The sequence below is a fragment of the Staurois parvus genome, unplaced genomic scaffold (genome assembly GCF_062004578.1).
Source record: "Staurois parvus isolate SC_StPar_1 unplaced genomic scaffold, SC_StPar_1.0 ptg000390l, whole genome shotgun sequence".
Classification (NCBI taxonomy): domain Eukaryota; kingdom Metazoa; phylum Chordata; class Amphibia; order Anura; family Ranidae; genus Staurois; species Staurois parvus.
The window spans coordinates 7,619,238-7,634,543 of record NW_028318186.1 but is presented as its reverse complement, the minus strand read 5'-3'; positions in this window follow the sequence as shown (position 1 = coordinate 7,634,543).

Genomic DNA, 15,306 nt, shown 5'->3' with positions numbered 1-15,306 from the left:
TGCATGGAGTCAACCAACTTCTGGCACCTGTGAACAGGTATTCCAGCCCAGGATGATTGGACTACATTCCACAGTTCTTCTCTATTTCTTGGTTTTGCCTCAGAAACTGCATTTTTTATGTCTCCCCAAGACTTCTATTGGATTAAGATCTGGGGATTGGGCTGGCCACTCCATAACGTCAATCTTGTTGGTCTGGAACCAAGATGTTGCACGTTTACTGGTGTGTTTGGGGTCGTTGTCTTGTTGGAACACCCATTTCAAGGGCATTTCCTCTTCAGCATAAGGCAGCATGACCTCTTCAAGTATGATGTATTCAAACTGATGCATGATCCCTGGTATGCAATAAATAGGCCCAACACCAAAGTATGAGAAACATCCCCATATCATGATGCTTGCACCACCATGCTTCACTGTCTTCACAGTGTACTGTGGCTTGAATTCAGTGTTTGGGGGTCATCTGACAAACTGTCTCCGGCCACTAGACCCAAAAAGAACAATCTTACTTTCATCAGTCCACAAAATGTTGCGCCATTTCTCTTTAGGCCAGTCAATGTGCTCTTTGGCAAATTGTAACCTCTTCAGCACATGTCTTTTTTTCAACAGTGGGACTTTGCGGGGGCTTCTTGCAGATAGCTTGGCTTCACATAGGCGTCTTCTAATTGTAACAGTACTCACAGGTAACTTTACACCTTCTTTGATCTTCCTGGAGCTGATTGTTGGCTGAGTCCTTGCCATTTTGGCTATTCTATCCATTTGAATGGTAGTTTTTCGCTTTCTTCCACGTCTTTTAGGTTTTGGTTGCCATTTTAAAGCATTTGAGATCATTTTAGCTGAGCAGCCTATCATTTTCTGTACTTCTTTATATGTTTTCCGCTCTCCAATCAACTTTTTAATCAAGGTACGCTGTTCTTCTGAACAATGTCTGGAACGACCCATTTTCCTCAGAATTTCAGAGAGAAATGCACTGTAACCAGCATGTACAACATTTGCTGCCTTCCTTCCTTAAATAAGGGCAATAATTGCCACCTGTTTTTCAAAGAATGAATGACCTCACTAACTCCACACTGCTATTATTTTGAACATGCCCCTTTCAGTTAGTGATTCAATGACACAGAATCAGCAGCATGCATGTCATGACTGTTGGGTCTGTTGGATTTCTATTACTCTACTACACCTGCTAGTAAATTATTTGCCATGTAGAAATATAATTTCTACCAAAAACAGTGATTGATCAGGTTAGTGATGTCCGATTGCTATTATTTTGAACACAACTGTAACTTCCTGTCTCTTGGAATCTCCTCCATGCTCTTAAGACTGTGCTGGGAGACACAGCAACCTTTTGCAATAGCACATATTGCACATATTGATGTGCCATCCTGGAAGAGTTGTGCAGCCTCTGCAGGGTCCAGTTATCGCCTTATGCTAGAAGTAGTGACAGTGACCCAAGCTAAATGCAAAACTAGTGAAAAACAGGCAGAAAAGATGAGTAGGGGAAAAAAATGTCAGTGGCCTGTAACCTGTAAAGCCATTCCTGTTTTGGGCGTCGTCTCATTGTTGCCCATCTAGTGCACTTGTTGTTAATTTCATTAACGCCAAAGCAGTTAAGCTACTTAACTGGCCAGACCAATATCCCAGGGGTTTTACTGATTTGATGCTATACTCTGATTAAAAAGTGTTCCTTTAATTTTTTTGAGCAGTGTATATACAATATATACAAAATTGGGAACACCAAAAAGCAGGGGAAACTGGAGGTGCAGGGAGCAAATTTAAAGGTGGCATCAAAACTGGGATCAGAAACAAGGGAGAGCAGGTAAAATGCAATAGTTGGCAGGATACAGGGTACAGAGTACACGGCAGGAGCAAGAGCAGGAACAGGATAGCGGCTAGCAATATCTGAAAGCAAAACACTGTAGTGAAGGAGACTAATAGAGGAGGAACTAAATAACCTGCCAGCAGCCAGCATCAAGTGAAAACTGATTACTGGGATCTGCTGGCTGCTGGGAGACACCCGCTGGTGGACACTGGAATTACAACCCTCCACCCAGGGAACCACAGTGCCACCAGCAGTTGATCCAGGTCCTGACACTCTGGTTGTCACCAGGGACCCAAGAACTAGCGTCCTCATTGGAAAATTTCCCCTCTATTATTAATCTGGAGACAGCATACAATTTGGAATTTTACTTTCACTTTTGATGATAACCGTAAACAAGACAAATAGAGAGGGTGGATCTTGCTAGCGGAGATGCACACTGCAATAAAAACGCGACAGGTGTTCTAATCCCTCTCCACTGTCCAATACTAAATTTTGCCTTGAGTTATACTTTAAAGCAGAACTAAACCCATCAATTTAACAGTTTCAGAAACTAGTTACATAGCTATCATCCAAACTGTCAAACCTTCAAATGGTTGGTGTCATAACTGATCACATGTGCAGCATCATAGCAGAGGCTAAGATGGCAGCTTCCTTGGCTGGAAATGATAGGAGGGTTTAGTTCCGCTTTAATATTTGCATGCTGATGATCCCCAATCAGAAAAGGGGCCAGCACATCTGCCCTACTTGGCCCTTCTCATTTGACCATCCTCTTAAAAAAATTCTTGATACTGTAACACTACCCCCTTAGGAGTCGCTGAGTTTTTGGCTTCCCATATAGTCCTGCACAGCCAGGCAATACACATTTTCTTCCACACTTGCACACTGGAGACAGTAAACAGTCATTGAGCTTGTTTTTTTTTTTAGTTTTATTAAGGAGTATTGAACTTGGATGGGGCTGAGGGGTGTATGGGATGCCCAAGGGAACTGTGAACTGTGAGGCAACTCTGTACATGTCCATAGACAAAAGAGGTTTCTTCTAGAAGAGCTCTCCAGCCCTCCTGGTGTACCTCAGACCCCAGATGAATCATCCTCTTCACCAAGCTGCCTGAGGGAATCCCTGGGCAAGGGGACCCAGAAACTTTACTTTAGCAAAGCATCCCCAGATGAGGAGCTAGTTGGGTTCTCCACCTGACTGCCCCCTCCCTTTATCTGGCCCGGAGGTGTAGGATTACTCACTCTGCCTCTCTTGCAAGCTTGCTGGGTTGGTGGCTGCCTTCAGGCCTTATGCTGGGCTGGCTGCTTCCCTGCTTCTCAGACTGTCCTCTCTCAGGGGACAGTTAAGGTAGAGAGATCCTCCTGTCCAGCACCGGCCTGTAGGTAGGCCCCTCCCTGGGCCCCCTCCCAGGCTCCACAATCCAGCCTCTATCTCCATCTTCTACCCGACAATGACCCCTTCCTGATCAAGCTCTCCCATACGTAAGGGCTGTCCTGATCCCATGCCAAGCCTCCTGCTTGGGATTGGTCAGAGTCCCTTCAATATGCAGATCAGCCCCTCCTCACCCCCACTCACTGCCTTCTAAAACTTCTCAAGCTTCTAGGGCAGGGAATGGTATCAGGGAACTGACCTGCAGAGCCCTCAGCCCTGACCCAGAGTAACCTGGCTGACTTATCCCAGGCTGCTTTCCAGCCTCTAACTAAAAAAAACCTAGCTAGCTCCTCCTGGCTAACTAGAGGGGCACTACAATACCCTTAAAAACTGTCTGCAACAGTCATTTGTAAGGCCCTCTGCATAGACTTTCAACAGCCATCTGCTGTAGCAGTCATCTTGGAGCCCTCCAGCTTGCTAGATCAGTGCATTCTGAAGGACCACAATCTGCTGCTGTGCACCCTCTCGCTCCAGCTGCTGTGCCAGGGCCTCCTCTTGGAAGGTCTGTATTTTGGCCAATGCTAGCTGGACTTAAAGCAGAACTAAACTCTCTCAATCAACATTAACTATTCTTAATCCTTATGCTACTACTAGCATTACCAAATCTAAAGGGAGACATATTATATTTACTTTTTGTAATCTTTTTCACATTTCTTCAGTTGCTTCCTGGTTTCTGGCCTAGGCAAATTATGTCGTACATCCCAGAAGTCCTCATGGGCCTTTTTTCTTCTTTGATCAAGAGGAGAGGGGAGGAGGTAGAAATGTTACAGCGTTGTGTAAATCACAAGACTACCTAACAGAATTATGGATTCTTTGACAGGAGCAATAATGAGCATGCACAGCTATCATTTATGTTCTGAAAGTGTAATACTAACACGTGATGTTTCAGCTCTTTTCATTCTAGATGAGACATATGCCCATCTGTGACTGAGCTAAAGCCGCCAGTACCCACAGGCTGAATGAAAGAAATCTAACAGATTCCTCCACCCATGCTAAACGGCACAGGTGGACAATTCTTCTGCTGCGGTTATTGTATTCAGACAGCTGTCAGGATACCTGAAAAGTATCTGCCTGGCTTATTAGATTTTTCCATTAAAGGATGTCAAGTGGTGCTGACCTCGCAGCCCATTAATTGAATATTGTCAGGTTCCTTACGACAGTCAGCTTAAGCTGAGGTCCTTTTGTGCATGAACGAGTCAACCTTTCTGAAGACAGGCTATCTGCAGAACACTACATACTCTTGTAAGGTCAGCTGTATAGACAGCAGACATGAGTGGGATTTTGAGTTTTCATTTTCTCCAAATTTAGGTGAAAGTCTAGATATTTTGGTAAAATTTCTGAATTTTGACAAAATGCATTAAAGTCAACGAGGACGACAAAATGAAGGTGGTGGTTTGTAAGGATGCGATGGGTTTTAATTCATTAAAGTGCGACTTCATTCAACAAGGGAAATTCCACTGGTTTGTTCCCTCCCCCCATCCTACAGGGAGGAGTTACAGGTTTTTGTGGGGGAGCGAGTACCAATTGCCATTGGTACCCGCTCACACTTCAGCCATCCTTGCCTAGACGAGGATGGCATCCCTTGCCCTGCCCCCTCTCTTTCCGCAGCCTCCTGGGACACGTAACATGTCCCAGGAACCTGCCAAACTACTCAAAAAGCGCTATGTGAGCTTGTGCAAGCTCAATGGGGAGTCAACATGATTATTAAAAGTCAGCACTGTCAGTAGAAAAAAAGTACAATTAAAAAAGTAAAAAAAAAAAAAGTACAAATTAAATGTGACAATATGAACATAATCATTGAATACATAAAAAGGATAAAAACACAAATAGAAAAGAAAATTAATTAAATATTTGCCCCAACTCCCTCCTAAAAAAAATGCCTTAGCAACTTATTTTAGCTGTATTCCAATCATCCTTAGTGGAGAAGGGAGTGATGGAGAGATCTGCAAGTACTGTAGGTTGGCTTTGGTCTTTCATGGGGAAACAATACGCTTATTCTAGGTTTTTCTCCTAGATATGATCTGCTACATTTTTTGTTTGACAGTGGCATTCCATGCATAGCATTTTATAAATAAAGAAAACATTGTGCGCTATCATATAATGTCAAAAACCCACTATCTGAGCTTCTGCAATGACACTTATCCCACGCTCTAAACCATATACATATACCAACAGTGTTGCACTAACTCATATAAATAATGACATATGAAAATAATAACCAAAAGTCCTTATTAATAATCGGACAGTTCAATCAAATAATTGTGCTTGAAAGGCTGCTTATGTGCACCAAAAGCTGAAACTATAAAAATGACAGTGCTCCACCGTAACTTTGTGCACCTCCACCTATGGGTAAGGATGGCCGCTCACCTCATACAATGGACCTATAAACTAGTATAGGTCGGCCAAGCATAATAGTTCCATCAAAGATGCTTCATATGGTAGCAAAGAGCTGATAACAGGCACCACCTCAGATGACACTATATACGGAACTCTTCTCAGCTTGAAACTCCATATGTAGGAACAACTCCCATAGCATAATACCGTTTATTTATTATCAAATGTGTTCCAGAATATCGCTGACATAATGCTGGACAAGACAGATCGGTTTTACATATAAACTTCTGGTCTGTGATTGTAACCGACAATGCAACACTGTTGGTAGATATATATATATATATGTATGCATAGCATTTTGATCCTTTTCTCTTCTTCTTAGAAGTATATTGGACCATGCTTGCATGTAAACTCGCCAACAGAATGGAACATCTCTGTGTAAGATAGCAACACCCAAAGTCTCTCCTTACTACCCCCTAGAGAGATCCTCTTTGACCAGATTTTCACAAGCAATGCTCATATTAGAGGGATCACTTATAGGGCTGCCACCTCTGTTGTGGGACAATATGGACAGGATGCAGGGGGGATGATGTTGGAATTGCTTAAAGAGCAACATACACAATTCCCTTAAATAACATTCTTAAGGGATGCCTTAAACCTGTACATGCAAGTGTACAATCCAAACACACATTCCTGCGTTAAAAATGGCTGTGTGTATAAGTGGGTGCTGCAGCGACCGTCGGCTGGCACCAAATAGAATCAGCAAGGGAGAGTGTCACCAGCACACCGAGGATCACCAATATTGGTCCAACAGTTTTAATGGACGATCACATAGTTAAAGCAAGGCAATGTTTTGGAGTCTTGCAGGACCCCTTCATCAGGAATGTGACCTGCCTGATGAAGGGATCCTGCGAGACTCTGAAACGTTGCTTTGCTGTAACTATGTGATCGTTCATTAAAACGTTTGGACCCATATTGGTGATCCTTGGTTTGCTAGTGACATTCTCCCTTGTTAAGCCTGCACATGGCGCATCTGTACGATGTACTCAAGCAAAAGTGACATTTAAAAAATAAAAATATTGCTGCTAAATGACAGATCCAATCCCAAAATCCATACTAGGTCTTATCCTTTATAAGGGTCTGTGTGACAATGTGAGTCCCTACCACTGGTAAAAGTAGACAAGTGACACAGTGTTTGCACAGAAAACTGTTTTTCAGCTTTCTCCCGGTTTTGATATTCCCAGATAGGATTCCAGAGTTTGAAGACTCAAAAAAGCTTTGGGAGGGAAGAAGTCTCCAACTCTGTGTCCAGGTCTTGCAGGAGAACGATGGTATGTGTCCAGGTGCGCACAGACCTTATAATGATAGGATTGGGCATAGCTTGGGGCTCCTGCTAGGAGACAGATGTGCTGTACTCAGGGGATGGTACTGCATGCTGGAGTGAGAAGGGACCTTGTCCAGAGGACTGGGAGAGTCAGGATGACTAAGCGACTCTGGAGGACTGAGGGTGTTGGTTATGTGTTAGAGAAGACACTAGTAGCTTGTGATGAGGCAGAACTTAGTTTATGTCAGGGCTCCAGGGTGTGACCAGAGGTATGTGAACTGACGCAGGGAAACGCAGGCTTCAGATATGTTATAACAATATAATTTATTAACACTAACAATACATAAACGCAGTGCAATACTGCTAAACTAAACTACACCGCTAAACTACTTGTACACTCCCTGATTATCTCACGCCTTGACTACTGCAACTCCCTCCTCACCGGCCTACCCCAGTGCAGGCTCTCCCCGCTTCAGACCATCCTCAACTCAGCGGCTAGACTCATCCACCTCACCACCCGCTCCACCTCTGCCACCCCCCTCTGCCTATCCCTCCACTGGCTCCCTATCACCCACCGGCCTACCCCACCCTCACCTAACTGCTGCTCTCCTTCATTCCTCCTACCACTCCATCCCCCACAGCCACTTCCTCCTGTACCACTACCCCCTCCCTCCTAGATTGTAAACTCGAAAGAGTAGGGCCCTATAACCCCTCGTGTGCTGTTTGTAGTTGCTGTAATGCTTCATGTATTGTCCCCCCCTCTATTGTACAGCGCTGAGCAAACCCTTTGGCGCTATATAAACTCAATGTAATAATAATAATAATAATAACATAACACAGTGCAAACGAACCAAACCACCCACAGATAACAATACATACAATGCAAGCGTCGTCAGGCAGGCCGGGTCAATAACAATCGGGCAGGTAGGAACAGGAGGAGCAGGCAGAGAGTAGTCAGGTCACGAGCCGGGTACAGCAACTAACGGGCAGGTAGGTACAGGGGGTCAGGCGGAGAATAGTCGGGGTCACAAGCCAGGGATCAAACAGGAGAAGTCAGCAGAGGTCCGGATCAGGCAGGGTCAGCAACAAATCAGTCAGACAGGGACAGGAACAGGGATGCAGGTAACAAGATACAGGGGCCCAGGAAAAACACACACCAAGGCCCAGACTGCAGGTCTGGCCATCCCTTAAATACACCTGCATAATCAGCTTCAGGTGTTTGGCTGGCTGCAGGGTTGAGTCTCTGATTGCTGAGAGCACCCGCTGGCCAGCCCTGGTACTGCAGCCCACAAGGCAGGTGAGTCCCACCATTACTGGCAAGTCCATTCCTGACAGTACCCCCCCTCAAGGAGCGGCCTCAGGACGCTCCAAACAGTCCTAGCTGGGCAAAATGTTCCACCGCCCGGGTCTGGTAACTGGCGGGATATCAAAGACTGGCACATCGGGCAGGACTCCGGGCAGCGGCACATCGGGCAGGACTCCGGGCAGCGGCACATCGGGCTGGATACCAGATCAGCAGGCACCGGGCCAGCAGGCGGAGCGGCGGGCGCCGGGCCAGCAGGCGGGGCGGCGGGCGCCGGGCCAGCAGGCGGGGCGGCGGGCGCCGGGCCCCCAGGCGGGGCGGCGGGCGCCGGGCCCCCAGGAGGGGCGGCAGGCACCGGGCCCCCAGGCGGGGCGACGGGCCCCCAGGAGGAGCGCCGGGCCCCCAGGCGGAGCGGCGGGCGCCGGGCCCCCAGGAGGGGCGGCGGGCGCCGGGCCCCCAGGAGGGGCGGCGGGCGACGGGCCCCCAGGAGGGGCGGCGGGCGACGGGCCCCCAGGAGGAGCGCCGAGCCCCCAGGAGGGGCGGCGGGCGCCGGGCCCCCAGGAGGGACGGCGGGCGCCGGGCCCCCAGGAGGGACGGCGGGCGCCGGGCCCCCAGGAGGAGCGGCGGGCACCGGGTCATCAGGCACGACAACGGGCATCGGGTCACCAGGCATCAGGTCATTCGGCTCGCCAGCGGGCACCGCGTCATCTGGCAAGGCAGTGGGCACCGAGTCACCAGGCACAACAGTGGGTTCCGAGTCAACTGGCATGACCACGGGCACTGGGTCAGACATTGGATCGTCTGGCTCGACAGCAGGCATCGGGTCACCAGGCATCAGGTCATTTGGCTCGACAGCGGGCACCGCGTCATCTGGCAAGGCAGTGGGCACCGAGTCACCAGGCACGACAGTGGGCTCTGAGTCAATTGGCACGACAGCGGGCACCGGGTCATCAGGTACCGGATCGTCTGGATCGACAGCGGGCACCGGGTCATCTGGCATTGGATCGTCTGGCTCGACAGCGGGCATCGGGTCACCAGGCATGACAGCGGGCACTGGGTCACCAGGCATCAGGTCATTTGGCTCGCCAGCGGGCACCGCGTCATCTGGCAAGGCAGCGGACACCGAGTCACCAGGCACGACAGTGGGCTCCGAGTCAACTGGCATGACCGTGGGCACTGGGTCAGACATTGGATCGTCTGGCCCGACAGCGGGCATCGGGTCACCAGGCTCGACAGCGGGCACCGGGTCATCTGGCGTTGGATCGTCTGGCTCGACAGCGGGCACCGGGTCATCTGGCGTTGGATCGTCTGGCTCGACAGCGGGCACCGGGTCATCTGGCGTTGGATCGTCTGGCTCGACAGCGGGCACCGGGTCATCTGGCGTTGGATCGTCTGGCTCGACAGCGGGCACCGGGTCATCTGGCGTTGGATCGTCTGGCTCAACAGCGGGAATGGAGGCATCAGGCTGAATGGAGGCATCAGGCTGAATGGAGGCATCAGGCTGAATTGTGGGCGCCGAGGCACCAGGCTGCACCACGGAAGGCAGGTTCTCAGATGAAAGGCTGACCGGTTTGGATACTGGCAGGATGGTATTGGTTGGAAAGAACTTTCGCCTTTTCCTGGTTTTAGTTACCGGAGCACTGTAAGTAAGCGCAGGTTTGTAAACGGATGGAGCAGCTGGAGACAGAGAAGAGCTGGAGGATGGAACAGGGGAGGGAACAGTTGCTACAGAGGGCTTCTTTACAGGGTTAAAGGCAGGATAGGTGCAGCGAGTGGGAACAGGGTACTGACATGCGGTAGATAGCAGGGTATACTGGGCTGTAACTGGAGGTGCTGTTGGGAATGCAGGAATAGAGCTTTGAAGAAATAGATTAGAAGCAGGACTGGGTTTTTGCAAGCTGACTGAGGCTGGGTGCAACAAGTCTGACCATGTCTGCAGTATGGGTTGAACAAAGCTCAGCTTACACAAAGCCTGTCTGACCAAAGACTGCACTGCGTTTATACAATCCCTTAATACCTGTGGTGAACATGCAGCATAATGCTCCAAGAAGCAATCCACATCATCCTCTAATAACCATACCAGGGACTCTACCTGGTCTGCACTAAATGGTGGCAAAAAGTCATTCCTGCTTTCAGGGGTACCAGATGAAGCCAACTCTACACAAACCTGAATCAAAGGTTGCACCTCAGAGAACTCTGTGCCCTGATCTACTAGAACATGAGCGATCCGTATACATTCTAGCAGTTGATCCCGGGTATACTCCCTCAGAGTCTGATAAGCATATTCTCTGTCATCAAAAACCAGCAGCGACAAATACACAACCTCATCAAGATCCATCCTTCCCAGCAACAAGCCAAGATGGCTTCCCTGTGCAGCCACTTCTGATCAGGATTGGCCTTGGTGTAATGTCAGGGCTCCAGGGTGTGACCAGAGGTATGTGAACTGACGCAGGGAAACGCAGGCTTCAGATATGTTATAACAATATAATTTATTAACACTAACAATACATAAACGCAGTGCAATACTAAAACATAACACAGTGCAAACGAACCAAACCACCCACAGATAACAATACATACAATGCAAGCGTCGTCAGGCAGGCCGGGTCAATAACAATCGGGCAGGTAGGAACAGGAGGAGCCGGCAGAGAGTAGTCAGGTCACGAGCCGGGTACAGCAACTAACGGGCAGGTAGGTACAGGGGGTCAGGTGGAGAATAGTCGGGGTCACAAGCCAGGGATCAAACAGGAGAAGTCAGCAGAGGTCCGGATCAGGCAGGGTCAGCAACGAATCAGTCAGACAGGGACAGGAACAGGGATGCAGGTAACAAGATACAGGGGCCCAGGAAAAACACACACTAAGGCCCAGACTGCAGGTCTGGCCATCCCTTAAATACACCTGCATAATCAGCTTCAGGTGTTTGGCTGGCTGCAGGGTTGAGTCTCTGATTGCTGAGAGCACTCGCTGGCCAGCCCTGGTACTGCAGCCCACAATGCAGGTGAGTCCCACCATTACTGGCAAGTCCATTCCTGACAGTTTACTTGTGTGGCTTAAGTTGCAAACATACAAAACATTTTAGCAAGCTGTAACAGCAGACATCTTGGTTATAAAAAGAGAGAGAAGAGAGAGAGTAGAACCAACAAGTTTACAGATATGCACAACTGGTAACCTTAGTGTACAGTGCCATCTACTGGTCAAGTGATATTAGCACACAATACTGTATATAGTATATTCTGTTGTATTCCCAACAGAGGGAACCTAGAGGTCTAAGGAGTGCAGAGAGAGCTGACAAAGCAGGGAGAGCAGAGAGGGGCATATGAACACATATGTGTAAGATGGTCTGAGGGACCATTCAAAAGCCAAAGGCCAAGGTTTAAGACCTAAGCAGTGGTGCTGTAAAGTGAAGAAGATTATTTGTTGTTTCCTGTTTTAACTGTGAAAACCCCTGTATGGACAACTGCTCTGTGATAGACTTTAATTTTGTTTCATAAACGTTGTCTGACAAGCCCTAAAACACAGTTCTACCTGGCAAGGACTCACTTGGAAGCACTACACTTGAGCTAACAACCCCTGGAACATCACTGTCTGGTATGAATTTAGAAAAAAGTGCCTCCTCCCCCCCAAAATATCTATCAAACTATTATCCCAGATAGAGGTCTGGTATGATTTTTTAAGGGACATAGCCTACCTTAGTTACTTGTAATAACTGAGCTGTTTCTGGCCACCCCTGGCCCTAGATACATTTTCAAAAATTCTTTACAAAGATGAGTGTACTTACTGTGCAAAAAGCCATACTTCTCAATTTTCAGATATATGAAAGATGGACATTCTTTAGCACCAAGTATAGTGCACCCCTTGCCAAACCCACAGTCATACAGACCAGGAACAATAAATATTAAAAAATAAATAAACGTTGAAATCCACAACTTGTTTTTTTTCCCCAATCTTTTCCTCTATACTAGCTTTTCAAAATAACAAATGCAATTATTTATAGTTTTGATGAAAGATTTAGTGTAGTATTACACTCTTAGTAGTTAAATAGTATAATAGTGCATTTTTATAGAAGTCTACACATCAAAGCACACAAAGGGACACCTTAGGAAGTAAAGGAGGCGGATGGTTTTGGTTCAATGTTTTTTATTATTGTTTTCAACAGCACGTTACATGGATTAAGACTGTAGGAATACAGAAAACAATCGGAGTCAATACAGAGTAGCCCAAACAACAAAAGTGTAGGACAACGAGATAACAAAGTTGGTGACAGTCGAAGAACAGACAATCCAGTATAGCATCTGCCAGAAAAATCTGCCTAATCTAGAGGTGGTTTTGGTTCCAAGAGAAGAGCAGTCCCTCTAAATGTGGGATAGTTGTGAGCAGAACATGGGGTTTTTATTTTGCTGATAAACTGGATTTTTGAATACTGAAGAGTTTGTCAGTGTTTTCAGATGAGATTCCCACCACTTACCCAAGATTTAGCCATTTTCCACAGAATATTCAATTATAAAAATGGGCGAATCTTGGGTGAAACTTGTGTGACTCTTGGCTGAAACCAATTATAAATAGACTCTTGAGTCTCTCTTGAGCAGCTGCTCCTGGCCACCACTAGACAGCTGAATGGAGAAGACAGACTTAAAGCGGAATTAATAGATAAGTTCATCTTTTGGGTAAAAATAATAAATGCAGGTAAAAAAATGTGACAGTATTCTTTTTGTCAAAAGGAACCTGGAAAGCATTGCACCAGCAATCAGTAGACTTCTCCCCATACTATCAACGGGGCAACGGGTGCGGCTGCAGCTATGTTTTGTGTTCCACCCTAAAAACAGATGGAAAGTAACATGTTCCAAAGGTGAACTTATCCTTTAAACCCGAATGTATTGTAACCAAAAAAAAATGTATTGTACTGCAGCCTAGCAATCACTAGAGGTAGAGGATGCATTTGTTTTCATTTTTTAGGCTTTTTCCCTCTGTTTTCACCTGGTGATCTTGTATTAGGGTACCACCACTCTGGATGAAGGAGCTGAGGGGCATCTTTGGACAGCAGCAATATTAATCAATACAAAGTTAATGACACCCTAAATGCAGGTCACAAATGCCGTGCATTTGCACGTAACTGCAAGCACTGGATCGCATGGTACTTTTGTACCATGTGATCCAGTTGCAGTGCATTTTAAAATGTAGTGCATGCACTACCTTTGGTGTGGTGCTGTGCAATTTTAGCCCATTCAAAATGAATGGGTTGAAATCATACTGCACAGAAGCACACAGAACCACATGTGAATCGCAGAGGAATGAACAATGCGCTCTTGTGCGATTCATGTGCAGGGATGGTGTGAACCAACCCTAACAGTAGGAGGGGCTCCCAGCATATAAATCCTTAAATCCATCCCCCAACCCCTGATTCTAGAACAAATCCACTTACACCCTCCTTCTCAATCTCTCCTCCAAGCACAGATCATATCCACCCCTGTGCACAAATTCCCCCCTTCTAGTGCAATTGCCACCATAAATCCTATTATCCCCTCATTTCCAACATAAACCCTGCACACCAACCCCTTCTTCTAGCACAAATCATCTTACACAAACCACTACCACCACAAGCATGGATCCTTTCCTTCCCACTCAATCCCCCTCCCTTTCTGTACATATGCATCATAAATTCTCCTGCCCCCAAACTTCCATCCACAAACACGCTCATTCCCTCTGTAACTCTTCTGTGCTTCTATGATCCTTCTCTATAAATGCATGCTGTCCACCCTGAACATTCTCCTTTATCTCCATCCTTTCCACTGTCCTCTCTGACTCCTTCACTTCTGTCCACCTACCTTTTCTTCACTGGTCAATATAAGGAGGAACCTAGGAAAAGCTTCTCTGGCTCAGTCTGACTAGTGTGACAGGCAGGAAGAGATGATGCGGGTGCCAGAAATCTCAGCAGGGCAGTGCCTGGGTGCCCAGCACTAGGATTGATACCGGCGCCCCACTTCCTCCACATTACACCAGCTGTATCCTGGCCCTGGGAGAAGGAGTTTGGCAACTGGGCACAGCAGCTAAGGTGGAAGCAGAAAGGGGGAATCGTTTTTTGTTTTGCCAGTGGGGGAATCTTCCTGCAGTAGTGGCTTTTCTTTCCACTTCCTCTCCTCTTACTCTCAAGATTTGAATCTCCCAATGCCTTCTTCTCCATTGTCCAATCCTGTTCTAATCATAATCTGATAGCATGTGGCCAGAAACATATGGGAGTTTGTGCCTGTCACTTTCCCCTCTGACAGTGTCATCCAGCCCTAAATCCTGAAGCATCCATGGCCAAACACAAGGGCTTCAGTGCTGGCAGCTTACACTATCGGACCTCCATGGTAGTTGGGTGGCACTCACATTAGGCTCCCAGGCCAGCTTTAGTTGATCTTACAGACCACCTGGCTGAATTAGAGATGGATTGGCTCCCAGTAGAAATACTGCAGCAGTACTGCAGCCCAAGAAACAGAGAGCACATGCAGAGCATCCCCAACTTCAACCCCTAGCAGGGAGCCATTTCTAAGAAAAAATGTACTAACCCTGATGTTTGCCTCCCAGCATCCATACTTTACAAACCTCTCTCTTTTGCATGCCCACCCTGGTGCCACCGTTCTCAGGTCTGGTTCTCTGCTGCAAATGTCCTGGTCTCTGAGGATATGTCCATATGAACCAGTTTAGCATGAAAGATGGCAAACTGGGAGTCAGTTTTGCTATGTATGGGTATTGAGATGAATGTGCAGCAGCAAAAGTCAGTGGCTGTCAAAAGCTCCTCTCAGTACATAACTCCCTGATACCAGGCCTAAGTATGTCTGTTAGGTGATGAGGCAGCAGCCTCACCACCGATATGTAGTAGCTATGTGTCATGTACTTGATAGAGAACTGAGATGACGAGGGTAGTCTCTTTGTATTTCCTGTCTAAGCACCCCTGAAGGTGAGATAGAGGATGCAATGGAAGAGGAGGAACATGAGTGCAGGAGGATGTAGTTTGCAAAACCCCAAACTGGAGATGCCGACTACAAAGTTCCAGTGGAACATGTGTGCAGGAGAGCTAGGTGAGGAGTCAGCAGGAGAACCAGGAGAAGTTAAAGGAGAACTCTGGT